Source organism: Orcinus orca, chromosome X (genome assembly GCF_937001465.1).
Source record: "Orcinus orca chromosome X, mOrcOrc1.1, whole genome shotgun sequence".
Classification (NCBI taxonomy): Eukaryota; Metazoa; Chordata; class Mammalia; order Artiodactyla; family Delphinidae; genus Orcinus; species Orcinus orca.
In genome coordinates, this window is record NC_064580.1 from 15,233,410 (window position 1) to 15,260,416 (window position 27,007).

General features: G+C 42.6%; 1 protein-coding gene across 1 annotated transcript in view; it reads right to left on the reverse strand.

Moving 5' to 3' along the window:
* The window catches only part of RAI2 (retinoic acid induced 2), a 218,645-nt gene that overhangs the window by 105,407 nt on the left and 86,231 nt on the right, over positions 1-27,007 (reverse strand). Inside the window, exon 2 of the mRNA XM_049704759.1 lies at positions 22,346-22,394. The gene's annotated coding sequence lies outside the window, so the exon portion shown is untranslated. The remainder of the gene's footprint in view (positions 1-22,345; positions 22,395-27,007) is intronic.

Consider the following 27,007-nt stretch of genomic DNA (forward strand, 5'->3'; position numbering starts at 1 on the left):
GGAAAAACTGGGACTCAGCCACTCAGGGCCCCACATCTTCTCTCCCGGCTCTTACACGGGCTGTGTATCCCCCGAAGTCCAGCTGGGCCCACATAAGGCACCCCGTCTGGGGTTCACCTTGCAGTCCTCAGTCCTGGGGTCAGTCTGCCCCCACCTAGAGCACCTCCTCTGGTGGGCTCACCAGCCAGCATCAAGGCTACTGCTGGCTTCCCTCTACAGCAGGGCTCCCCAACCTCTGGGCCGCAGACTGGTACCGGTCCACCACGGCCTGTTAGGAACTGGGCCGCACAGCAGGAGGTGAGCGGTGGGCAAGCGAGTGAAACTTCGTCTGCCGCTCCCCACCGCTCCCCACCACTCCCCATCACTCGCATTACTGCCTGAACCATTCCCCCCCCACCCGCCCCCGCCCCCATCTGTGGAAAAACTGTCTTCCACGAAACTGGTCCCTGGTGCCAAAAAGGTTGGGGACCACTGCACAGGGCCCTTCTGGAAGCCTTCCCTGCTATCCCAGAGCCAAGATCGCCAGGAAAAGGGCATGTGTCATTTCTATCCACATTTCATGGGCCAGTACTCAGTCATATGGCCCCCAAGCTAACTGCAAGGGAGGCTGGGAAGTGTAAGGTTCCTGCATACCCAACAAGACAGTCCGCTGAGTACTTATAGTCTGGCTGTGTCATAATTACCTAGAGAGGCTAAGCAAGACCAGGACCCGCTGAGAGCTCAGACCAACCCCGTCAGACCTGAGAAGGGCTGGGGCAGCCTGACAGATGTGGGAAAGGGATGGGGAGCAGAGCCGGAGGGTTCCCAACAATTCAGGGGATGATAGGAATGTCACAGGCACACTACTTATGGTTCCCAGGCAAGTCAGCTGGTTGAAAGCCAGAGAGCCTGGTGGACTCAAGTCTCTCAGTGCTGTTAAAATAGGACTTATTAAAACGGGACTGAAATAGACTATTTCAGGGACCCACCTAATGTCTAGATCAGGGTTTGTCAACCTTGGTACTGCTGATATTTTGAGCTGGATCCCTCTTTGCTGTAGGGGGGCCGTCCTGTGCACTGTAGGATGTTCAGCAGCAACGTGGCCTCCACTCACTAGATGCCATCAGTACCCGCTCCCCTGTTGTCAAAATCAAAAATGTCTCCAGACATTGCCAAGTGTCCTCTGGGGGTGCAAAGTCACCATCATTTGAGAACCAGCGTTCTCAAATTTCAGTGGCTGTCAGAGTCACATGGGGAGCCTTTTTAAGATGCTTCCCAGGCCTCGCTTGTGGCGGAGTGGGGCTGATTTGGAAATGCTGGGGAGGGTCTGCCTGATAAGTGAGATACAGAACAAGGGGCCTTGCCCTCACATTAAATTCTAATTTGATTTTAATTGGATAAAATGAGATTTACAAAGAATATCTCGGGGCCATCTACCGTCCAGAGGTTCTCAGTGGGGACAGTACTTCTCCCCCACAATGAGCCTAAGGGAAATTTGGTGATGTTTGAGGAGGATTCTGATTGTCAAAGACAGAGCCTGTTTCTGGTATCTAGTGGGCAGGGGGGCCAGGATGCCAAACGTTCTGCACACATGGGACAGTCTGGAACACCAAACTTTTGTCCCACCCAAGATGCCATTCAAAGTGCTGTTGAAAGACCACAAGAAGCACAAGCAATTTTCGAGCTGTTTACACTACCTCATGAAAATCCTTTTTGTGCAGGATAGTTGTAAATCTAGAGATTACTGGGTTCGCTTAGGATATAAGCTTCCAGAAGGCTTAAATTGCTGGTAGATTTCTGAAGAGCATGCTGTGAACAGATGCTGATGCAAAAACTGGAGTCAGTTTTTCATGCCCAACGACAGACAAGATTTTTGGGGGGCCGTGAAGCTTTATAGGATTTGGTGAGGGAAGATGGTTTAAAAAGCATACAAAATAGCAGATACAAAATTAGATACAAACATAAGTATCTACTAAGAATGAGAACAAAACTCGGAACAAATTGTAAATTTCAAAAAAAAAAGAGATAAATATCCCAAACAAAAATAAATAAGATAATATTTTGTATTAATTAACTTCCTGAAATATATTTATAATATTTTTTCCTTCCATTTTGGGCTGGATCCTCTTTGATCACATCTTCATGTGATAATAATTTTATAATATCATGTTCTATAGAAATAACAGAAATAATTCAGCTTACTTCCATCACGGCCAAATGAAATACGTCATAAAAAGACTGATAGCTGGGATGCATATAACATGCAACTTCACACACGCGTTCTTATCCTTTATAGTACTGCTACAAGCTTATGGAAATAAGCACAGGAATTCTATTTCTATTTCTTCCAATTAATAAAAGAAAAAAGACATGTTATGTGCTTATAATTGTAAACATTGCATTTATTAAGTGTATTCATTTCCTAGAGCTACTGTAACAAATTACCATACACTGGGTGGCTTAAAACAACAGAAGTTTATTCTCTCACAGTTCCGGAGGCCAGAAGTCCAAAATAGAGGTGTCATCAGGACTGTGCTCCTTCCGAAGTTTGTGGGGGAGAGTCCTTCCACGCCTCTTCCAGCTCCCCGTGGCTCCTGGCATTCCTTGGCCTGTGGCAGCATCACTCCAACCTCTGCTTCCATCTTCACATGGCCTTCTTCTCTGTGTGTCTGTGTGCCTCTCTCCTCTTCTCATAAGGACATCAGCCATTGGCCTTAGGGCCCACTGTAATCCAGTATGACCTCATCTTAACTTAATTACACTGCAAGGTCACTATTTCCAAATAGGGTCACATTCTGAGGTTCCAGGTAGACATGAGTTTGGGGGGACACTCTTCAACCCAGCACATCCAGCATATCCCTGTCAGGAGAACTTCCATGTATTATTATTATTATTTTTTATTGGAGTATAGTTGCTTTACACTGCTATGTCAGTTTCTGCTGTTCAGCAAAGTGAATCAGCTATACGTATACATATATCCCCTCGTTTTTGGATTTCCTTCCCATTTAGGTCACCACAGAGCACTGAGTAGAGTTCCCTGTGCTATACAGTAAGTTCTCATTAATTCTCTATTTTATACAGAGTGGTGTATATATGTCAATCACCATCTCCCAATTCATCCCACCCCCCTCTTTCCCCCTTGGTATCCATACATTTGTTCTCTACGTCTGTGTCTCTATTTCTGCTGTGCAAACAAGATCATCTATATCATTTTTCTAGATTCCACATATATGTGTTAATGTACGATATTTGCTTCTCTCTTTGACTTACTTCACTCTGTATGACAGTCTCTAGGTCCATCCAGGAGAACTTCCAATTTGATTAAGCATCAATGAGAACTGAATCCTCCACTTGTGTCTGTTGATGGGAAGAGTTTTCTACAACATCAAGCTACCAAAGTTTCCAAACCTTCCTCATCCACTACTCACATATCTCTGGTACTAGGTGCTGTAGGTCCAGCTGATATCTCAATACGGCCAGGAGTCATATCGTAACCTGAGTCTTCATGTCACAAGGCTGCATGTGTTGGCACACTGGGTAGCAGAAGGATTCCGGAGTCACTCTTACAATGGGATGGCTAGCAATAAACTAACTATATACCCAAGTCACTGTGAACCACATAAATATCTCCCACTGAGAGTAAACTAAGTGTACCCCCAACTCAAATCACCCAGCCTGATCTCAAAAATGTCCATGGCCACTTCACCACCACCAGACTTGAAGGGGCGGTAAGAACTTGAGACAGAGGACTTAACCAACTGTGGTCAGAACATCTTATTTTTGCAAATTTTGCAAAAATACATGACATCTGAACACATTGCTAGGGCCCCTTCCAAGACTGTGCAGGTGAGGGGCCTTGAAACTTAAGGTTTGTTAGCTCATGTCAGTTAACTTTTTTGCTAGGGCTATCAAACTATTAAACCAGGGAAAGGCCATAGACTGTGTATCTGGATTTCAGCGAAGGAGTTAGCCAAGATCTTCATCATTTCCTTTTTTTAAAAAATTAATTAATTTTTGGCTGCATTGGGTCTTCGTTGCTGCACACGGGCTTTCTCTAGTTGCTGCAAGCAGGGGCTACTCTTCTTTGTGGTGTGCGGTCTTCTCACTGCGGTGGCTTCTCGTTGCGGAGCACAGGCTCTAAGCGCGCGGGCTTCAGTAGTTGTGGCACACCGGCTCAGTAGTTGTGGCACACGGGCTTAGTTGCTCCACGGCATGTGAGATCTTCCCGGACCAGGGCTCGAACCCGTGTCCCCTGCATTGGCAGGCTGATTCTTAATCACTGCGCCACCAGGGAAGCCCACCATTTCTTTTTTTTTTAAACATCTTTATTGGGGTATAATTGCTTTACAGTGGTGTGTTAGTTTCTGCATTATATAACAAAGTGAATAAGTTATACATATACATATGTTCTCATATCTCTTCCCTCTTGCGTCTCCCTCCCTCCCACCCATCCTACCATCATTTCTTGATAAACAAATTATGGCCAACTGGATGGAAGTGAACAATCACATCTCGAGAGGGTTGCTGGTGGATCAGTGGGAACCTGAAAGAATACCCTGGGATACTCTACCTCATCTACTCTATTCCAGCCCTACTGGGCCCCCTTGCTTTTCCTCCCCTCTTCTGTGCCAGATACACCCCTGCCTCAGGCCTTTGCATTTGCTGTCCCTTCTGGCTAAAATGCTCTTCTCTCCCCCGCCACCGCCCCCTCCGCGGAGATCTGCATGCTGGCTTCCTCAGTTCTTTGAGGGAAATGTTACTATGGCAGTAACATTAGCTGCTCACCAAAATTCATGCTCCCCTTCAATAGTGTAGAAAATGGTATAGTTTGTGTTGCATCTAGGTAAGGATATGTGCTAAGGCGACCAAGTCATCCCAGTATGGCTGGAACTTTCCTGGTTTGAGCACTGGAAGCCCCATATTTCAGGAAAACCCTCAATAACTGGCAAACTGGTACAGCTGGTCACCCTACATGTGGTTAAGTTTTGGCCAAGTGAATGCCAGTGAAAATGATTACACCATTTTCAGGCCTGACCCACAGAAACCCACAGAAACCTCTTAAACAACACTCTTTCTCTTCTCCCATCTGCTGGGTTGAGGGTGACGCCCAGGGCAACTCTGGAAGCTCTGGGTTGTGGATGGCAGATCATCTGTTAGCCTGCGGCCCTGAATGACCACATGGAACAGAGTCCATCTAATGATTCCACAGTCTCTCCCTACAACCCTTGACTGGAGCAAGAAATAAACTATTGTGTGTAGCCACTGAGATTTGAGGGATTATCTGTTATATCAGCTAGCATTATGTTAACTAATACAGTCACTTTCTCAGTGAGAGCTTCGCAAACTACCATATTTAAAATTGTAACTACTTCCCCTCCACTCCTCCACTCCTGCTCTCTATTTTCCATTGTTGCTTAATTTTTCTCCATAAACTTATTACGATCTGACATAGCATTTAGGTTTCATGAAGACAGGAAGTGCCTGTTGTGTTCACTACCGTATCTCCAGCATCTAGAACAGCACTATCCAATAGAACTTTCTGTGACAATGGAAATATTACACATCTGTGTTGTCCAATGTGGTAGCCACCAGCCACGTGTATCTGTTGAACACTTGAAATGTTGCTGGTGTGACTGAGGACCTGAGTTTCTAATTTTAGTTTATTTAAATAGCCATGTGTGACTAATGGCTATCCTATTGGACAGGGCAGATCTAGAACAATGGCTCAGTGTAGCCATCCAACAAATATTTGTTGAATGTAAGAATCAGTGAATGTATTCAATAGGCTTTTGCGGAGTCTGTTACGTGTCACACACAAATGAGACAGACACTGGTTACTCCTGGTGCATTGGCCTGGGGCTCAGCTCGATGTTTGAGAAACAAATCCAAATTTTCACCCTTCTCTGTGAGCTTAAGTTGGACAAGATTCATTTCTAGAACATGTTATGTTCAACCTGGGTGGGAGAATTCCTTCACCATCACTTGCAATACTAAAGCCAAAATAATATCGGAGAAGAAAGTTCCCGTGCTTTGTGTAGTGATTCCCATGATTTGGAGATAGTTGGAAAGGTTCATTTCCCAAGAGCATCCTTCTTCTTCCCTTCTCCCATAAGTCTGAGCTCAACACTCAGAATGTGATAATTAAGTCAGCCCTCAGTATCTGTGGGGGACTAGTTCCACAGTGGAACTCTGTGGATACCAAAATCCGCGGCTGCTCAAGTACCTTATATAACCTACGCACATCCTCCCGTATACTTTAAATCATCTCTAGATTACATATAATACCTAATACGATGCAAATATTATGTAAATAGCTGTAAATAAAATTTAAATGCTATGTAAATAGTTGCCAGTGAGCCGCAAATTCAAGTTTTGCTTTTTGGGACTTTGTGGAAGATTTTTCTTCAAATATTTTTTTCATCCACAGTTGGTTGAATCCAAAGATGCAAAACCTATGGATACAGAGGGCCACATGTATACATGGTAGAGACGGTATCTGGTCTCCAAAAGTTACGTTCTTGTCTTCTCAAACACACAGTTCCTTTTGCAGTTAGGTTTGGTCATGTGACTAAATTACAACCTGTGTGGTTCCTTTGCAGGTTATTTGTTTGTTTTTCTCTCTCTGGTTTCTTTTGAGATTTTTTTCCTCTGCAGGAATGCTCTGTAGTTTTACATTTTTCTATGTGTGGATTTATTTTAATTTATCTTGCTTGGGACATGATATTCTTTTAGTCTAAATATTCATGTCTTTTTTTAGTCCTAGAAAATTTTCTGCCATTATTTCTTAGGATATTGTTTCGCCTCCATTTCCTTTTAATTTTTCATTCTGCAACTTTGATTAGACATATGTTGGAACGTCCTCTAAATTACTACCATAGTCCATTTCTCTCTCTCTCTTTCTCTCCCTCTCTCTCTCTCTCCCTCCCCCGACTCTGTGCCACATTTTGGGTAATTTCTTTACACATATCATTTAGTTCACTAATTCTCTTCTTACCGTTGTCTAGACTACTGTTTAACCTGTTGACTAATTTCTATGCCTATATTTTTCATTACTAGAAACTCTTTGTTTCTCATTCAAATCTCTCTGGTCTTTTTTCACATTATTTTGGGCTTTCATTTTGGTTTCTCTCTTTTATGTCTTCAACTATTTAAAATATACTTATTTTATGGTGTCTTTAAAATTAATCTATTATACCTAATGTGTGGTGCTAATTCCCTTATTTGCTGAGTTTTCTATCTGTCCCTCACAATGGATGCGTTATTCTATATACATCCATAATCTTTTATTGTGAATTTCTCTTTAGCAGGTTATTTTTTTTTCCTGGCGTCCTGTGAGCCACTAGGTGTGAGAATGGACCTGTGGACTGGTTTTGCTTTTGTTTCAGTTGGGAATTCTGGAGGTGTCAAAGGTTTTAGATACGTTTTAATGATAGTTGTTTGGCTTGGGTTTCCTCTGCCACACAGGAACTGTGAATGTGAATTCAATATTGAGTAGGGTGCAGTCCTGGGTTTTTCAATTCCTGGAGATGACTTCTTTCTACTCGAGGTCCCAGATGCCAGCCTCCTCATAAATGCCGCAGTTGCTTCCCTAGCAAGTGTCCCAGTCCCCTTTTCAGAACCTGGACGGAACGGCTGTCTGAGACGGTGGCCCCCCTGCATCGTCAAGGTCCAGATCCTCATTTCCTGTACCATATAGGTATGAGAACCCCAGTCCCCAGTCTCTGGGTCCTGTATCTGGGTGTGAAATCTTCATCGTCTGCTGTGGTATCTATTTGGCCTTACTACTCTATGATTCCTTTCTTCCTGTCTGGCATGTGGGGGTTGCCCTTTTATCCTTTTCTGAGCGCATATATGTATTTAAATTCTGGGGATATGTTTTTACAGCATTACTATGTGTTAGTAATAGGAGAAAGGTCTTAGTCTGTCTTATTGTTGGAAGGAGTCTGCTGTTGATTCTTTTGAGAATGTCTCAGAAGAACTCTCCGATCTCTTTACTCTGATTTACTTCCAGCGTTCTTGTGACAGGGGTGGGAAGGGGACTGAAGGATGATCTGTGTGACATTCCTAATATAGACTGAATACCCCATCATGCAAAGAAATCATAGAGACACATAATTTATGTAAAATTAGTCCCAAAAAGACATGATATACTTGTGTATGCTCTTAATGATATACAATGTAAATGTCAGACAGTAGCTTGAAAATTAGGGTCAGAAAACAATGACCTTTGCATTCTGCCAAAGATGTCCTTGGGATAAATTGCATTTTTATTGCATTATATTATATTACATCACTGCAATTATATGAGACTCTTGTTAGATCTTGAATGCTTCTCTTTATCATTTTAAATATGCATGTATATTATATACGGCAATTTGAGTGTTCTATAAACAAAATTCATATATAAAAATGAAGAAAAATATGATAACTCAATAATTCATAGAAATATGTTCTAAAAATAATAGGATATAAAAGAAATTATATGGCTTCTAAGAGTAAATATCTCAAGCAAATCAGACCATCATATTGGGCCTTGGACAAAGGACCACTTTTGTTTATTTTATCAATATTCCAAGAGAAAAAGAAGAAGAAGAAATTCTCAAAGCCGCATAGCACAGGGAGATCAGCTCGGTGCTTTGTGACTGCCTGGAGGGGTGGGATAGGGAGGGTGGGAGGGAGACGCAAGAGGGAAGAGATATGAGAACATATGTATATGTATAACTGATTCACTTCGTTATAGAGCAGAAACTAACACACCATTGTAAAGCAATTATACTCTAATAAAGATAAAAAAATGAAATAATAATTAAGGTGTAACAGAAGGTTGTATTTTTCATGTTGGATGGTTCTGAAAAAATGGTAAAAAGGATCCTTTTGGCTTTTCCCAGCTCCCTTGAGAAAGATGCTGATAAGAAAGACAGGGAGAAAAAAATGCCAGAATTCTGTAACACAAACAAGACACACAAGCCATTTTCCTAACTTCACACGGTTCAGGAGAGTGACAAAACACCAATTTCCACAAGATGGTCTGTCTTTCAAATATGGAACACTTCCCATTCAAATAGGTATCTGGGGCATTCTGGGTAAGCCAGCCAAAACGGGTAGCAATAGCATGTAAATTAAAATAGCAACTGTCCCAATCCTGAGTATTCATCCGTGCCACTGACACACTGCAGAAAGGATGCCAGACCTGTCACTGACAGAAATCTCACGTCTGTAGCCTGCTGCAAGATCTCCAAAAAGCACTGCTTCCAGAACGTAGGGTTCCTTTGTTGGTGACATGCAGTTGAGAGGAGGAAATAACATACCATTTGGTGTCCTCTGGGCAGGTCTGTGAACAGACTCGTGCTGGGTCCCTGTACTGCTTTTTCAAGATGTTCAAGATCTGCATGTGTTATGTGCTGCAACATCCAAGTGGCGTATAAACAAACCTGGGTTGATTTCCAGGAAAACGCAATTACCATTTTAGGAGAACCGTCACATTTGTCTCAAGCCAAATGATTTGCAAAATGACAAATTGCAGCTTGTCAGTATGGCCTGTAAGACAACCACCTGATCCCCAGAAGTGCACACGTAGCCACAACTTCAAATGAGGCCTGGGCTACTGGAGCAGACACTGTCAGGGTTTGGCCTGTGTCCCCTTGTCCTTACCACTTCAGCGCATTCCAGCCTGACTTCCATGTGCCAGAACCTGTATTTCTTTGCCTTTTCTGGCCCCTTAAGTCTGCACTGCCCTCCCATGTGGTAGGCCGGAAGTGCTGAGTAATTAATGCCAATTGCCCACAGTGATAATTGGCTTGATACCACACTCCTTATTGGCAGCCTTCTCTTCCCTGTTTCACTTCCCTGCTCCCCTACTGTGTTTCCTCGGACCAACTCTCCAATCAGCTCTGTGTGCTTGAGTCCCTGTTTTGGAGTCAGCCTCTGGAGGAACCCAAGCTAAGACAATTATCTTCTCCCAGAAGTCCTGGCAACCTGGCATTTTGGCAGGCTTCAAGATGTCAGGGTTTCAGGGGAGGAGGACATATATTAGAATCCTGGATCATATGCACCCCTATGTTCACTGCAGCATTACTTACAATAGCCAAGATATGGAAGCCACCTAAGTGCCCATCATTTGATGAATGAATAAAGATGTTGTATATATATACAGTGGAATATTACTCGGCCATAAAAAAGCATGATTTCTTGTCATCTAGGACAACATGGACTGACTGAGAAGGTATTATGCTAGGTGAAGTAAGTCAGATGGAAAAAGACAAATACTGAATGATTTCATTTATATGTGGAATCAAAAAGAACAAACATAACAAAACCAAAATAGAGTTATAGGTACAGAGAACAAACAGGCGGTTGCCAGAGGGAAGGGGTTGGGGGGAGGAGTGAAATAGGTGAGGGAGATTAAGAGGTACGAACTTCCAGTTATAAAATAAATAAGTCAAAGGGTGTAATGTACAGCACAGAGGATATGGTCAATAATATTATAATAACTTTCTATGGTGACAGATGGTAACTAGACTTATCATGGTGACTATTTTGAAATGTATAAAAATACTGAATCACTGTGATATATACCTGAATAATATGATATTGTAAGTCAATTATACTTCAATTAAAAACAAGAATACTCTACCAATTGAGCACACATTTCCAGTTTACCATTCATCTTAAAAGGTATTTTTGCATTCCAAGTTCACATCTGTATACCTAGCGTGTCTTCCTTCTTCACTGCTCAGATCAGCCTTGCTGTAAGGTTTCTGCGCTTCTAGCTTGCCAGAAGTTCTCTAGTGCCTAAAACATCCACAGGCTCCCTTCATATGATGGTGAAGCCACTAATAGCCACGACAATAAACAGTCAACCAGGGCCTCCCTGGTGGCACGGGGGTTAAGAATCCGCCTGCCAATGCAGGGGACACGGGTTTGAGCCCTGGTCCGGGAAGATCCCACGTGCTGCAGAGCAACTAAGCCCATGCACCACAACCACTGAGCCTGCGCTCTAGAGCCCACGAGCCACAACTACTGAGCCCACATGCTACAACTACTGAAGCCCATGTGCCTAGAGCCTGTGCTCTGCAACAAGAGAAGCCACCGCAATGAGAAGCCCGCGCACCGCAACTAGAGAAAGCCCGCGCGCAGCAATGAAGACCCAACGCAGCCAAAAATAACTAAATAAACCTAAACTAAACAGTCAACCATTTTAGAGGACAGCCTCAAGAGAGGACACTAGACTGTGTTTGGAAGCAAAGTTTGAGTGGAGGTAAGGCCAGCATGGAATTAATACTGATCCATACACTTTGGAATTAAAATACCTGTTAAAATAACTAGAGTCTTGTTTGAAACTTACAGAGTCACTCCGGTGGCCTTGGGTCTTGTGGGCCTAAGAACACTTGTGAAAATTATCATCATCTTCACCATCAATTTAACAGATGTTTACTGAGCATTTAGTACGTGGGAGGCACCATTCCAAGCACTTTACATGTATTGACTTATTTAATCTCCACAAAATGCTAAGAAATAGGCATTATTATTATTACCCCTGTTTTATGCATGGAGGAGCTGAGAGATTAAATAAAGGTCACAGTGATCTTGATCTTGTGCTTACACCTCGAAGGAATGGCAGTACACGTGGCCTTGTGGGAGCTGGAATGGAGTTGTAGGACCTTTTCATTGGTAGCTCATGGCTTCATGGCCGCCTTCTCCAGGCTCTGCCGTTTCTATGACTCTTGGACTCTGAAAAACTATGTGAGGCTCCATATTTGAAGAGGGATGGATAAGGTGACAGGCTTTTTTATTTCCTTTGTAAACTTTTGAAATTGAAGAATAACATACATAAAGACGGTGCACAAATCGTAAGTGCACAGCCCAATGAATTTTTACAAGGTAAACGCATGTGTGTAACCACCAGCCAGATCAAGATATGTAACAGGAGGCTTTTCTCAGGGCTCTGGAAGTGTTCCTTACCATTCTATAGTTCATAGGTCATAGGATGCTAGAAGACACTTTTGAAACAATTGGGCTAACATGATCATTTTGCATAAACTAAACCCCATAGCAGTCAAGTGTCATGCAAAAGACCATGCAGTTAGAGAGCATCTGTTTTTTTGTTTTGTTTTGTTCTAAAAAAAATCAAGAAGTTTTTATGTTGCTTAACTAAGTCAGTGCCTGTGGAGAAATCACCCCACCTCTCCACTTCCCCTATTTCTTTGTTCAACATGCCACATTAACTTTTCCTTTCCCATTTTGTGCTCACTTTATGGTTAAACCGTCTAGGATCATGAATTCTTCTGGGATCTCTGTGCCTGGTGCCCGAAAAGCTGGCTCTCCTCTCATTTCAGTAGCCAGTGCCAGCCTGTGGACGTGTGATGACATCAGCAGAGAGCAGCTTTAGGGGGTATGGGGAGAGTTTGGCTGGATTAAAGGGTCACTGAGAAAGGAAATAACCCTAAACGTCAGCAAAGGTTGTGCTTTTGATGCTTTTCCCAATTTGTATCTCGTTTTCAAATTTTCTTTGTTAAACATGTATTGTTTTTGTAATGGAAATAAATGTATTTCATAAAAGCCTATGATAGTCATGTCTAGCTAATACTTTCATACATGTTCACTGGAATTGAACAATTAAGTAAATGGATGGCAGATGGTGGGAGCCAGGTTTCCCACTGTTGGAGTGGAAATTTACAGATCAGCCAGGGAGCTAGAATGATCCATGTGGTAATGGATTAGTTGGAGACATCGGTATGAACTCATGTTTAGCTTAATATAGATACAGATGGATATATAAAGAAATATTTATAGATATGTATGTATGCATGGGTTAGTATACACACATATATTTCTTTACTCTGTCAGCTGAGACGGCCTAAAAGGAATGACACTCCAGTAACAACAAAGCCTAGTGCCCAGACCTTGGTTTCTAACACCATTTTCCAATAAAAGGAACCAGTGCTCCTTGGAGAAATGGCAGATTCTAGGGCTGAGGCAGGAAATACACCATATGAGCCTAAGCATCTTGTAGAGCCCAAAAGTAAGGAAGTGCTCAGCTATACACACACACACACACACACACACACACACACACACACACACACACACACACACTGAAGGGATTGTGTCAAAGGGTCACAGGAGTCAAGTAAAAGAGCTCCCAATGGCCAAAGCTGGAACGATTTGAGTAACAAAATATATAAAGTAGTATCAGATTATAACCCAAAATGTAAAATAAATACCCCTGAAACCATACCGATATAAATGATTGAATATCTTAATAAGTGGAGAAGAGACAAGTTTCCTATGCAGAAGAATTCCAAATAAATTATGTAGATTCTCTCCCTAAAGGAGGTGGAGCCTCACTCCTCACTCCTTAGGTGTGAGCTGCATAGAGTGACTTCCTTCTGAAGAGGACGGTATGGGGCTTCCCTGGTGGCGCAGTGGTTGAGAATCTGTCTGCCAACGCAGGGGACATGGGCTCGAGCCCTGGTCTGGGAAGATCCCACATGCCGCGGAGCAACTAGGCCCGTGAGCCACGGCCGCTGAGCCTGCGCATCTGGAGCCTGTGCTCCGCAACGGGCGAGGCCCGCGCACCGTGATGAAGAGTGGCCCCCGCTCGCCGCAACTAGAGAAAGCCCTGGCACAGAAACAAAGATCCAACACAGCCAAAAATAAATAAATTAATTAAAGAGGACAGTATGGAAAGGGGGGAAAACACTAACTTTATGGTGGAGAGAGCTGGAAAAGAGACCTACTAGTCCTACTCTAGCCAGGTGATCAAGGCCAATATCAACAGTGATGAATCATGCTGACAGTATATACTGTTGATAAGATGTGATGCAAATGGCACTGCGTCACTGTGATCTTCCTCCCCCAATCCATAACTCCACTCTAATCATGAGAAAAACTCAGCCAAATCCCAGGGTTGGGGGGTGAGGGTGGAATTCAACAAAATACCACCAGTGCCCCTCAAAACTGTCAGGGTCATCAAAAACCAAGTCTGAGAAACCATCAGAGCCAAGAGGAGCCCAAGGAGATGTCATGACTATATGTAATGTATCCTGATAGCCAGAGAAAGAGCATTAAGTAAAAGCAAAGGAAATCTGAATAAAGTATGGTCTTTAGTTAATAATGATGTATTGATTGGTTCATTAAATGTAACAAATGTACCATACTAAAGTAAAATGTCAATAATAGGGGAAACTGGGTGCAGGAGGCAGGTGTATGGAAAATCTTTGTACCATCTGCTCAACTTTTCCGTAAATCTAAAACTATTCTAAACAATAGAGTACAGTCAATTCTCTGTATTCTGACAGTTATGTTTTATAACGTCTCCGCGAACACTGAACTGGTGCACGTTGAGCCATTACCCCTAGCTGAGAGCCTCTGGTCACAACATTTTCGGATCAATACATAAGCTTGTTTTACGTGTGCTTCTGTTTAAAGACACTTCACTTAATATACAATTGATTCATTAATATTAAATATCTGTGGTGAACAGCACTTTAACTCATTTCTGAACAAAGCCTATCTAACACATGTATTTTCTCCATAAGGCACATCACAGCCATCTTGCACTTAGGATCACTAGGCGGCACTTCAGCACTATGTTTGGGGAGCATTTTCAACAGCGATATCACTCACAAAAGGCACAAAAATGCCCAAAACTTGGCACGAAACAGACCACAGAAAGGACACTTGTTTGTAGTAAGCGAGTTACTACAAGAAGACAGAGCTTCCTCTCATTCCACCTCAGGTGGGAATGTGTGCACTGGACAACTCAATTTTTTTACCCTGTGCACATGCCATGCTCACGAATGACCACAAAAGTGTCATGAGTATTCATTTGGGGGTCACAAATAAATTTTAGTGAGTAGGTAAATTCATAAATATGGAATCCATGAATAATAAGGATCAACTGTATATTAATTTTTAAAAGCCTATGAACATGTTCCCCAATAGCCTAAGTTCTCTCCCTAACCCACTACAGATTGCTCATTTCTGAATCTAACTTACTAAAATTTATTTATTTATCTATTTATCTATCTAGTTGTTTAGTTAGCCTATACCTGTGCTGTACAGTAGCCACATGTGGCTATCAGTACTTTAAACGTGGCTAGTCCAGCACTGAGGTGTGCTGTAAGGATTCACACCAGATTTTGAGGACTTAGTACAAAAAAAAGAATGTAAGTTATCTCATTAATACTTTGAATATTGATTACATATTAAAATGATAATATTTTAATATAATTGGTTAAATAAAATGTATCATTAAAATTAACTTCACCTGTTTCTTTTTACTTTTGTAATGTGACCACTAGCAAATCTAAAATTACACATGTGATGTGCATTTTATTTCTATTGGACAGTGCCAACCTGTATCATCTCCTGGGAAAATGAATTCCATCGTAATATTTGTAACATAGGGAATGGCATAGGACAATGGAATCATTTTATCCTTAGAAGGACTAGTCAATCCTCTCCTTTTAGGACACTAAGGCTCGGGCAGGTGAAGTGCCTTGTTCAACTTCACACAGCCATTTGCTGGCAGAACAAGACTCAGACCCCAGTCTCCTGTCTTCCAGTCCAGTCTCTTTCCCCTTGACCTTCTCCCCTGTATGTCTCCACCCTGCCAATAAGTAAAACCAACAGCCTACATAATCCTTTAAGAGAAAAACAGTGTTGGCCATTCCTGAATTGAAAGAGAACATTTCATAAAATCTTGCTAGATTTCTATAAGTAGGGCTACCAGATTCAGCAAATAAAAATATAGGATGCCCTGTTAAAATCTGCATTTCATGGAAAAGAATCTGAAAATGAATGGATATAGGTATATGTATAACTGAATCACTTTGCTGTACACCTGAAACTAACACAGTATTGTAAATCAACTATACTTCAATATAAAGTAAAAATTAAATTAAAAATTTTAAGTTAAAGAAATAAAATGAATAATTAATTATAAAACATCTGTATTTCATATAAATGAGAAATAATGTTTAATTATAAGCATGAGATATGCTTATACGTAAACATTATTCCTTGTTTATCTGAAATGTAAATGTAACTGAGCACCTGTGTTTTCAGTATAAGTATGTCCCACGAAATATTTCGGGACATATTTACACACAAGAAAAGCGTTTGCTGTTAATCTGAAATGCACATTTAACTGGTGTCCTATATTTAATCTGGCAACCCTACTGTAAAGCCTTTGAGGAAAGAACCTTTCCGCTAATTTCTCCCAGGCACTTAGGCACTTATCTTTCTGTGTTCCTCCAAGGAAGAGCCCAACCTAGTGAGTCACTCAGTGGCTCCGTAATAAACAAGGGAATCTCCAGACTTGCCTTCCCATCTGCAGGCTGTCTCGGCTGTCAATGCTATCTTTCTAAACAGCCAACTTACTGGGGAATCAAGCTGCAGATCTCAACTGTCCCTCCCAACCTTTATAATCAATCTGAGTTGGGCAAGATGCCAGCTTAAAAAAAAATGCACAGAACCAACTTTTGTAACTAGGGAAATAAGAGGGTAGGAAAAACCCAAGGAAACAGACAAGCTTTCCTTTTCTTTACAGAAGCTCTTCTAAATGTAACAGGCGACAATTGGTCCAAACACTCCAGCCATTTCCTGCACATGTATACACATCAAAGAGAGCAGGGCAAGAGTCAATCGGATTTTCCATTTTATGATTTTGCTTTCCTTCATTGCTATTATTTTGTGGCATACTAGTGAGGGGATGATAGAAGTGGTCCATACAAGGTGCAGGCAAAAAGGGGGTACAGGTAATAAGAGAATTTAAAAACAATTTAATGTCTGTAGAGAATTTAAAAACAATAATAAAACTGACTAAAAGTTGTTCTGCTTTTTATTACCCCATGTGCTGACAATTGTAAACAATGTCGTTGATAAAATACTCCTCCCACTGCAACTTCCCTTCCCCCCAGAACCTTGGCAGTTCTGATATTAAGCAAGTCCACCAACTATTTTTAAAAACCCTGTTTTATGGAGCTTTGCTTTTTTTGCTGTTTGGGGCATGGTATGTAGGAGGTGGAAGGAGAGGAGAAGAGCTAGATGGAGATGCTTAACCCATCAAACAGCAAGAGTTTTAATAAATGGAGATTCCCCTCTCATGCACATATCGGACTATGTCTTAAGGTTTCCAAGGACCAAGAGGCAATATTATAGTAAAAGGAGCACTGGAGAAGGAGTCAGAATACCTGGGTTCAAGATGCGGCTCCATGTCTGCATAGGTATGTAACTGAGGACAGAAGTTACAGCCTCTCTGAGCCTGTTTCCCTCCTTGTCAGGTAGATGCTCTGACCACTTCCCCCATCTGTCTACTCCACCTGCTTGTCTTGTGAAGCTAAGAGATAAAACATATAAAAGTGCTTTGCAAACTGCAAGGTCCTTTACCCATGTAAATCACTGTATTTATTGTAACAGAGACCAAAATAGCAGCTGCTTAAATAAGATAGAAGATCCAGTTCTCTATAAAAGTCCAAGCTCGTAGGCAGTTGATGGAGGTAGGATGACTTTCCTTCCCAAGGTCATCTAGGGACCCAGGTTCCTTCTCTGTTACTGTTCCATTATCCCAACAGGTATCTTTCTTATCTTTTATTTATTTTATAAATTTATTTATTTTTATTTATTTTTGGCTGCACTGGGTCTTCGTTGCTGCGCGTGGGCTTTCTCTAGCTGTGGTGAGCGGGGGCTACTCTTCATTGCAGCGCAGGGGCTTCTCTTTGCGGTGGCTTCTCTTGCTGCGGAGCACAGGCTCCAGGTATGCGGGCTTCAGTAGTTGTGGCACGTGGGCTCAGTAGTTGCGGCTTGCAGGCTCTAGAGGTCACGCTCAGTAATTGTGGCGCACAGGTTTATTTGCTCCGCGGCATGTGGGATCTTCCCGGACCAGGGCTCAAACCCATGTCCCCTGCACTGGCAGGCGGATTCTTAACCACTGTGCCACCGGGGAAGTCCTTTCTTATCTTTTAGATTGAAAGTAAACCACCACCCGACACAAACTCATTCTTACCCACAAGAAGGAGAAAAGAATAAGTGGAGGAACATCACTTCTGTTCCTTTCTTATTGGTTAAAACTAAGTTACACGGTCTCACACTGCTGCCACAGAGGCTGAGAAATATACTCTGGCTGGGAAGCCATGTGTCCAGCTAAAACCTGAAGGCTCTACTGCTAAAAGTTGATAATGGATACGGTGGATAATATGCAGTTTGACAACAGGTATTGTCATTATTTTTCAGGCTAGTGGATAAAGAATTGTTCGTTGTTTTATTGCTCTGAGGAACGAGAGATGAAAAGCCCTATCTTTCCACTGTGGCTGATGAGGTTTAGATATATATCAATTTATCAATGCAAATGATCCTGGTTTAAATCAATGAATGGATTCCTAGAGCAGTGGATTTCAAAGCACTTTCATCGGGGGCCTGTGCAACTGGCTGTTCTCCTAGGAGACCTCTTCAGTGTGAATTTGGACACATCTTATGAATACAGCCCTGTGCCCCTCGGGGACCAAGCCCAAATCCCAGGAGAAACATGGAATTTAGACCACCTTACCACTCTACTGACCCTATTCAGCGAGCTCCTACTGAAATAGTGGTACATCATCTGGTTAGTGCCTTATCATCCTCCAGCCCTTGTGTCACTGCCTCCATAATTAAACACAGACCATTAGCTATAACCCACTGCACCCACATCAATTATGCCAGTTTGGATAACAGCCACAGAAACCCTCCTTTCCTGTCTTCTGCCTCTCTGGAAATAATCCTGGTCATATCACACCAGTATAGGTAGAACTGCCTTGGCTTTTATAAGATGTCAAATTAGCAAGGTTGCTATGCCATGATGGAGCAGAAGCATTGTTCTTCCATACACTGATTAAAAGGTAATTTAACCTCTTCCAAAGGTGGTCCAGCCAATCCCCAGCAGTATTGACATTGTGTTAATGAGAAATTGCTGTCCAGAGTGATAAATTAGCCTTCTGAGACTAGTATGCAAACCCATCTTCACTGGATGGCCCAACCTTAAAAAGCAAACTTGGTAGTTTCATCACCCTCTGCCCCCTTCAATTAAATGTGGAGGGGCTCATACACCGCATCTGAAATCCCAGAGCTGTGCAGATTAGAATACACACTTGTAGCCTCCTCAGTAATGCAAGCTGTCCCAGTTTGCTGCTTTCCTCACGAGTGCTAGGCTAAGGTGACTGTAGCTCAGCGGCTATAGGACTGTGTAATCCACCTCATTCCTTAGAGATAAGAAAGTTTACCCTGAGAAAGAAGAGAACGAAGCCAAACGGGCTCTCAGAATGTGCGAGGAGCCTTAGCATTCACTTAATCTAATGCTTTCGTTTTGCACGTGAGGAAACTGAGGCCCAGGGAGGTGAAATATGGCCAAAGTTGTAGGATGCTCAAGCAGCAGAGATGGACGAGGATCCATTTCCTCTGACAATGGGGTCACTGTTTTCTACCCTCCTTCACACATCCTACCAAACTGATGACCACCTGTACACCAGTTGTCACATCATCTAGAGATCCCCATTCCACCACCTTGGTTTTCTTCCCGGGTGAAGAAAGCACTCACCTTGCTCGAGGACGCTAGCCTGATTTCTTCCTGTGTACCAGACACAGATCTCCACGCACAAACTTAGGTGAGCAAGAAACACTGTGTGTCTTTACTTTCTAATAAAGAGACCAGCCCTGTCCTGCCAAGCAGGAAATTCAATCCCAAACATTCTTGAGGGCTCTTCCCCCACTCTTCCGGGGTGTCAAGGTTCTGGGTCTCAGAAAGTGCTAAGATATCAGGGTGACCTTCTGAATCTCAAGGAGGTACAGAGGTATCATCAAGATGTCAAAGACCCAGCCCACAGGGCCCCTTCAGCTCCCCAGACTGCAGGTTCTTGTCTGTGCTGGGGGCTGGGGAATCCCTGGTTGGCTGGGAGCCTAGGCCTTGGTCCTCCCTCCCTCAGCTCTATTGTCTAAAATTGGCCTGCTCTCCTGGTACTGTCAGGATGAAGACTATAGGGATCTCTGGCTCGCCAGGCTTTCAGACACCTTTCCTGTTCCAAGTCAGAGGAATTTCTTTCCAGTCTTAGGGAAATCCTTCTTGTTCTCCTCAAAAATATGCTCTCTCTTGTCTCATACTCTAGGACGCCATTACAATTACCTGGAGGGACCCAGGTTTTTTGAAACAAATGCCAGGAAGGAAAATGTAAGTAACTTCTACCCTTTGTCCAGCCCCAAACCTTCACCAGGACAAGAAAGAAGAGTGGGGAAAGAAATGGAAAAATGCAGGGAGGGGAAATACAAATTACCTCTCAAAAAAATTATACTGCACCCAGTGACTGAAAGTTCCATGAAAGGACAAACAACCCAAATTCCAGTTCAGTTTTTCTGGGAGAAAGAATGCTGGGGGAAATGGTCCCAACTTCATCTTGAAAGGAGCATGAAAACCATGAGATCATTTCTCCACAATGGGAGAGGCTACTACATGCCCTAAAAACACAGCAATGACTGCACCAGCTCTCGGGCCTTCCTTACCACTTGATTGTTCCTTAACTCCTTGCCACCTGGCTACAGATGCCACCACTCTCCAAAACAACTCTGCAGAAGGTCCTCACTATCCAGTTGTCCAGTCCAGTGGCCAACTCTTTGTCTTCATCCTCTTTGACCTTCTCCTCCTCCCTGAAACTCTTTCCTCTGAGGGATGGTTGGTGACATTGGATCTTACTGGTTCACCCATTACCTTTCAGACCATGTTCTCTTTTATTCCTTTACTGGATTTTCTTCCTTTCCTTTCCACTAATCAAAGGCATCTTCTAGGGAGCTGATCTCTAGCCACTTCTATTTCTATTTAATCTTCCTCCTTGATTAATCCACTCCTACAACTTTTATTGTCTTTCAATCTACATCTCTAGCCCCACTCAATTTCTTGAATTCTAGACCCAGAATTCCAACTGTCTTTTGATTGTTTCCTGATGGATGTGCCACCAGTACCTCAAACCTGCCATGTTCAAAACCAACTCATCTTTCCTCCCTAAACCAGCTTCTCTTTGTGACGCCCTTGCTCCATTGATGCATGACCATTCTTCCAAACTTTGGATCCACCTTTGACTCCTCCTCTCTGTTGTCCTTACATCCAATACGATTTTAATCTAAATAGATTTTACCTCCTCAAATGGAACATTCCAGGTATTATACGACAAGTGCAGAATAAAGTGGAACTCTCCATCAGCACACCGTCTTTCTATTAATGCCATATAACATTAAATTAATCATGGTTATCATTTTGGCTTTTATCCTTCCAAAATTTCTTCTATACAAATAAGTATTTTTACATAAAAGGGATCACCCTGTTTTGGAACTTGTTTTGTCACTTATATCAGGAACACTTTCCTATTCCATTAAATATTCTTTTCTACAGTAATTCTCAGACTCTAAGTGTGTATTGGAATTATCTGAGGGCACTTGTTAATAAAGTATTTCCCTGGATCCTCCCCCAAAGACACTCATTTAGTACTCTGGGGAGGGCCTAGGAACCTGTATGTTTAACCAGTATCCCAGAAAACTCTAATGCATAAAGTTTTCGGATTGCAGTTGGAGAAATACTATTGGTAAAGCACAATTTTTAAGAACTGCCTCATTGTCTTTTGTTTACATTTACAATAATTTAGTTACCAATCCCCACTAACATGTATTTAGGCTACTGTCCAATTTTTTAATATTATTATTAGTTCTGCACTGACTTTATTTCTAGGCTTTCTCTTTACCATTCCCTCCACCCCCACACACATATAATTTTTCTTTAGGATAAATTCCTAGAAGTAGAACTTCTGGGTCCAAAGGATATGCAATATCATAAGCTATATATATATAGTAATATATGCCATTATATTATTCATTATATAATTATAATATATTAACATTACAGTAATATAATAACTATAATACAATAACAAAAATTAATGTTTTAATTACATGATATATAATGTAATAATATGTATTAATTTATATACGTCCAAGTGGGGTTTTATTTGGACCCTCACACAAGATTTACATTTATCCATGTTAATTTCATCTGGTTATATCTCACCCATTGCTTCAAGGGTCCTGATATTTTCATATCCCTACACTCCATTAAAAGTATTTGTTATTTTTCTAATCTCCTGCATATCTGATGTGTATCTTCTATACTTTCATCCAAATTATGGGTGAGAAACAGTGAACGGGATAAGACTGAGAAACGTCTTACTGCTCTACCAGAAACCTACATTACCTAGCACTCTTGCTCGTTCTTTACACATTAATAACTTAATTTTAATAGTGATTGGCTTATGATTCTCCATCTCGTCTTTAAGGTTGTAGGGACAGAACTCACCACATGTCTGCTGAAGTTCACATCCACTGCCATCAATTTCTTAACTGATCTGCCAACCAAAGGAGAAAAATAGGTGTACTGGTTTTCTATATTCATTTAATGAGGCTTAACACAGATTCATAATGCTGTAGTGGCATACAACATAAGGCTGTGTCCAGTTTGTGTGTCTGAGCATGGACAGGGGGCTCTGTTCATCCAAGCAGGGTAAAAGTGTTGATGGCCCCTCTGGTGGGGGAGGGAGAGAGCAGGGGGAGGAAACAGAAGGCAGGATGCAGTGGGCTCACAGCAAAGGGAAGAAATTGGGAGGTGAGAAAGGGAGAGAAGCAGAGGAGGGATGCAGGTTGCCTGGTACTGTTAATGATAGCAATAGTAATAATCTCTAACATCGATCAAATTTAGGAAGTGCCCAGCGCTCTGCCAAATGCTTCACATGGATGAACACATCTACTCTAACAACTCTGAAAGGCGAGTAATAGTATTATCTCTATTTTGCAGATGGAGAAACTGAGGCACAGAGAGGCTAAGAATCATGCCCATCACCACAAAACCATTAAGTGGCATAACTGGGATTTGAACTAGGCCAACTGATGCTCCCTGTTAAGCATGTGAACTGCTCACCGCAGCACACAGCATGTGTCACACTGTGATTATATTCTGGCTACTGTTATTATTGGTGTACATGTGTGTATGTGGGTACGTTCATGCACACACACGCACGCACGCGAGCACACACACACACAATGGCCAGGAAGCGAACTGCCATTGCCTTGGTTGCGTGCACATAAATGAGTTAGCCTTGGGAGTCTCTCCTTATGCTTACCTGCAAACAGTATTTTGAGGAAATGGACATCTGGGTGGTACCCATACTGAGGGTGACCAACTTGTCCCAGTTTTCCCCAGACTTCACCAGTTTTACGACCATAAGTCCCATGCCCAGGGAATCCTCTCTTTCCTGGGCAAACCGGTACAGTTGGTCACACTGTCCGTACTAGTATGGAGAACCAACTGTATGTTTTGTTTTTTTCTTAACATCTTTATTGGAGTATAATTGCTTTACAATGGTGTGTTAGTTTCTGCTTTATAACAAAGTGAATCAGTTATACATATACATATGTTCCCTTATCTCTTCCCTCTTGCATCTCCCTCCCTCCCACCCTCCCTATCCCACCCCTCTAGGTGGTCACAAACCACCTAGCTGATCTCCCTGTGCTATGCGGCTGCTTCCCACTAGCTATCTATTTTACGTTTGGTAGTGTATATATGTCCATGCCACTCTCTCACTTTGTCACAGCTTACCCTCCCCCTCCCCATATCCTCAAGTCCATTCTCTAGTAGGTCTGTGTCTTTATTCCCGTCTTTACCCCTAGGTTCTTCATGACCTTTCTTTTTCTTTCTTAGATTCCATATATATGTGTTGGCATACGGTATTTGTCTTTCTCTTCCTGACTTACTTCACTCTGTATGACAGACTCTAGGTCCATCCACCTCACTACAAATAACTCAATTTCGTTTCTTTTTATGGCTGAGTAGTATTCCATTGTATATATGTGCCACATCTTCTTTATCCATTCATCCGATCACCGACACTTAGGTTGCTTCCATGTCCTGGCTATTGTAAATAGAGCTGCAATGAACATTTTGGTACATGACTCTTTTTGAATTATGGTTTTCTCAGGGTATATGCCCAGTAGTGGGATTGCTGGGAAAACTGGACAGGTACATGTAAAAGTATGAGATTAGAACACTCCCTAACACCATACACAAAAATAAGCTCAAAATGGATTACAGACCTAAATGTAAGGCCAGAAGCTATCAAACTCTTAGAGGAAAACATAGGCAGAACACTCTATGACATAAATCACAGCAAGATCCTTTTTGACCCACCTCCTAGAGAAATGGAAAGAAAAATAAAAATAAACAAATGGGACCTAATGAAACTTCAAAGCTTTTGCACAGCAAAGGAAACCATAAACAAGACCAAAAGACAACCCTCAGAATGGGAGAAAATATTTGCAAATGAAGTAACTGACAAAGGACTAATCTCCAAAATTTACAAGCAGCTCATGCAGCTCAATATCAAAAAAACAAACAACCCAATCCCAAAAATGGGCAGAAGACCTAAACAGACATTTCTCCAAAGAAGATATACAGATTGCCAACAAACACATGAAAGGATGCTCAACATCACTAATCATTAGAGAAATGCAAATCAAAACTACAATGAGGTATCACCTCACACCGGTCAGAATGGCCATCATCAAAAAATCTAGAAACAATAAATGCTGGAGAGGGTGTGGAGAAAAGGGAACACTCTTGCACTGTTGGTGGGAATGTACATTGCTACAGCCACTATGGAGAACAGTATGGAGGTTCCTTAAAAAACAACTGTATGTTTTGTTATTTCTTCCCACTGAATACACAAGGGGGCATTGTAACCATTCAGTCATGCATTCCTCAAACATTTACTGAGCGCCCAGTTAGAGGTGTGACTGCTGCCCAAGAACCTAGCACCAAGGATGGGGCAGGGAAACAGGAAACTGAGAAACCTTCCACAATTCCCCATCAGAAAGAATAAAATGTGTATTTAAATAAACAAACACTTCCATAGCACTGACTGTGTGCCAACCAGTGTAATGAGCACTTTACATCCTAACTCACTTAATCCTCACAAATACCTTGTGGCACAGCTACTATTATTATCATCCCCGTTGTAAAGAAACAGAGGCAAAGAGAGGTTAAGTACCTTGCCCATCACACAGCTGGCAAGTGGCACAAAGCAGGATTTGAACCCAGGCAGGCCCTCGTTGCTCCAGAATCCACGCCTTCAAACTGCTGTGCTCCGCTGGGAAAGGACTTTGAACCCCGGCAAGAACTCTGCATGGCCTCAGTCTCTCTTTCCAGCCCCGCTTAGGGGTTTTTCCCTAGCCTGGTGGTTCTTGAACCCTGAGCGCACGTTAAAATCACGCAAGAAGTCTGAAAAATAATACTCATTCCCCGGGGCCCCACTCACAGAGATTTCGATTTAACTAAGTCACTCTGATCTGGACCTCAGGATTTTTCAAAGCCGCCCACAAGGATCTACTGTGTGGCTGGGTCTGAGAACCGAGGTGGCTAGGTCCTCCCCTCTAGCAAGCTGGGCTACCGCCAAGCCCAGTCCTCTAATTTGGCGCTTCTCAAATGCTAATGTGCAAATGAATCAGCTAAGGACCTGATTAAAATGCAGATTCTGATTCAGTAGGCTTGGGGTGGGGTGACTGGACCAGAAAGTCAGCATTTCCAACCAGCTCCCAGGGTTTGCTGATGCTGCTGGTACATGGACCACCTCTGGAGTACCCGTGGTTCTTAGACCAGAAGCCTCTGCATCCCCTGCTTGTTAGAAATGCAGACTCTCAGGCCCCATCCAACACCAACTGAGTCAAAATCTGCATCTTAATGCACACTCGAGTTTGGGAAGTGCTGCTCAAGCCCTGAGCTTCCCACAGGTGCTGGGAATGGGTTTCAGATGTGCCAAGGTACTGTCTCCCCTTAGCTCTCAGGAACTTGGTCAGTGACCTCCAGGGTCCAGCTGCAAGCAGCCTCACTGACCCCATGTGTATGCAAATATTCTAAGATTCGCCACTGACCACCATGGAGAAAAGAGTGAGAAATCCTGCTCTAATCGAGTCTTGCTGCCCCCTTGCCTCACACTTCCAGGAAGCCTTTGCTCACACTGTTTCTCCCAACTGGGTGGCCTCTGACCAACCTTACCTAATTTCTGAAGTTCAAGCTCACGTCCTAGCTCTTCTTCTATGGAAGCATTCCCATTTCCATGTGGCCATTTCAGTCCAACAGACTTTTTTCTTCTCGTATAACAAACACATGATAGCGTTTCCTATGTGCCAGGCACTATTCTAAGCCCTTAACATTATTCATTCATTTAACTCCCATTTTACAGGTCAGAAAAACTGAGGCACAGAGCAGTGGGGTAAGTTTCAAGGTCACATACGTAATGAATGGTAGTGTCAAGATTCAAACCCAAATAATCTGGCTTCGGAATCACCACACTGAACCACAACACTAAGATTCTTCTTGCTGCTGTGGGACTTAGAGAAGAATTTGCAAATGATACAGAGTGTGGACAGTGAAAGAAAAGATATTTGTTTTCCGTGGCTGCTGCAACAAAGTACTACAAACCGGGTGGCTTTAAATAACAGAAATGTGTTCTTTCACAGTTCTGGAGACCAGAAGTCCAAGCTCACATTGTCGGCAGGGTCATGCTCCCTTTGGAGGCTCTAGGGAAGGATCCTTCTTTGCCTCTTTCTGGCTACTTGGTGGTCGCCAGCAGTCCTCCATGTTCCTTGGCTTACTGACACATCACCCCATCTCTGCCTCCATCATCACATGGCCTTCCACTCTGTGTCTCTCTGTGTCCTCTCCTCTCCTTAAAAGGACACCACTCATTGCCTCAGGGCCCACCCTGGTCCAGTATGGATGGATTCATCTTTAATTACATCTGCAAAGACTCTATTTCCAAATAAAGTCACATTCTGAGGTTCCAGGTGGACATGAATTTGGGGGGGGATGCTATTCAACCCAGAACAGAAGAGCACAGAGACTGTCTCAGGGAAGAAAGTGTCTCTTAAAACTCCTCAGCTGCTCACTGTTTGGAAATACTGCTGAAGC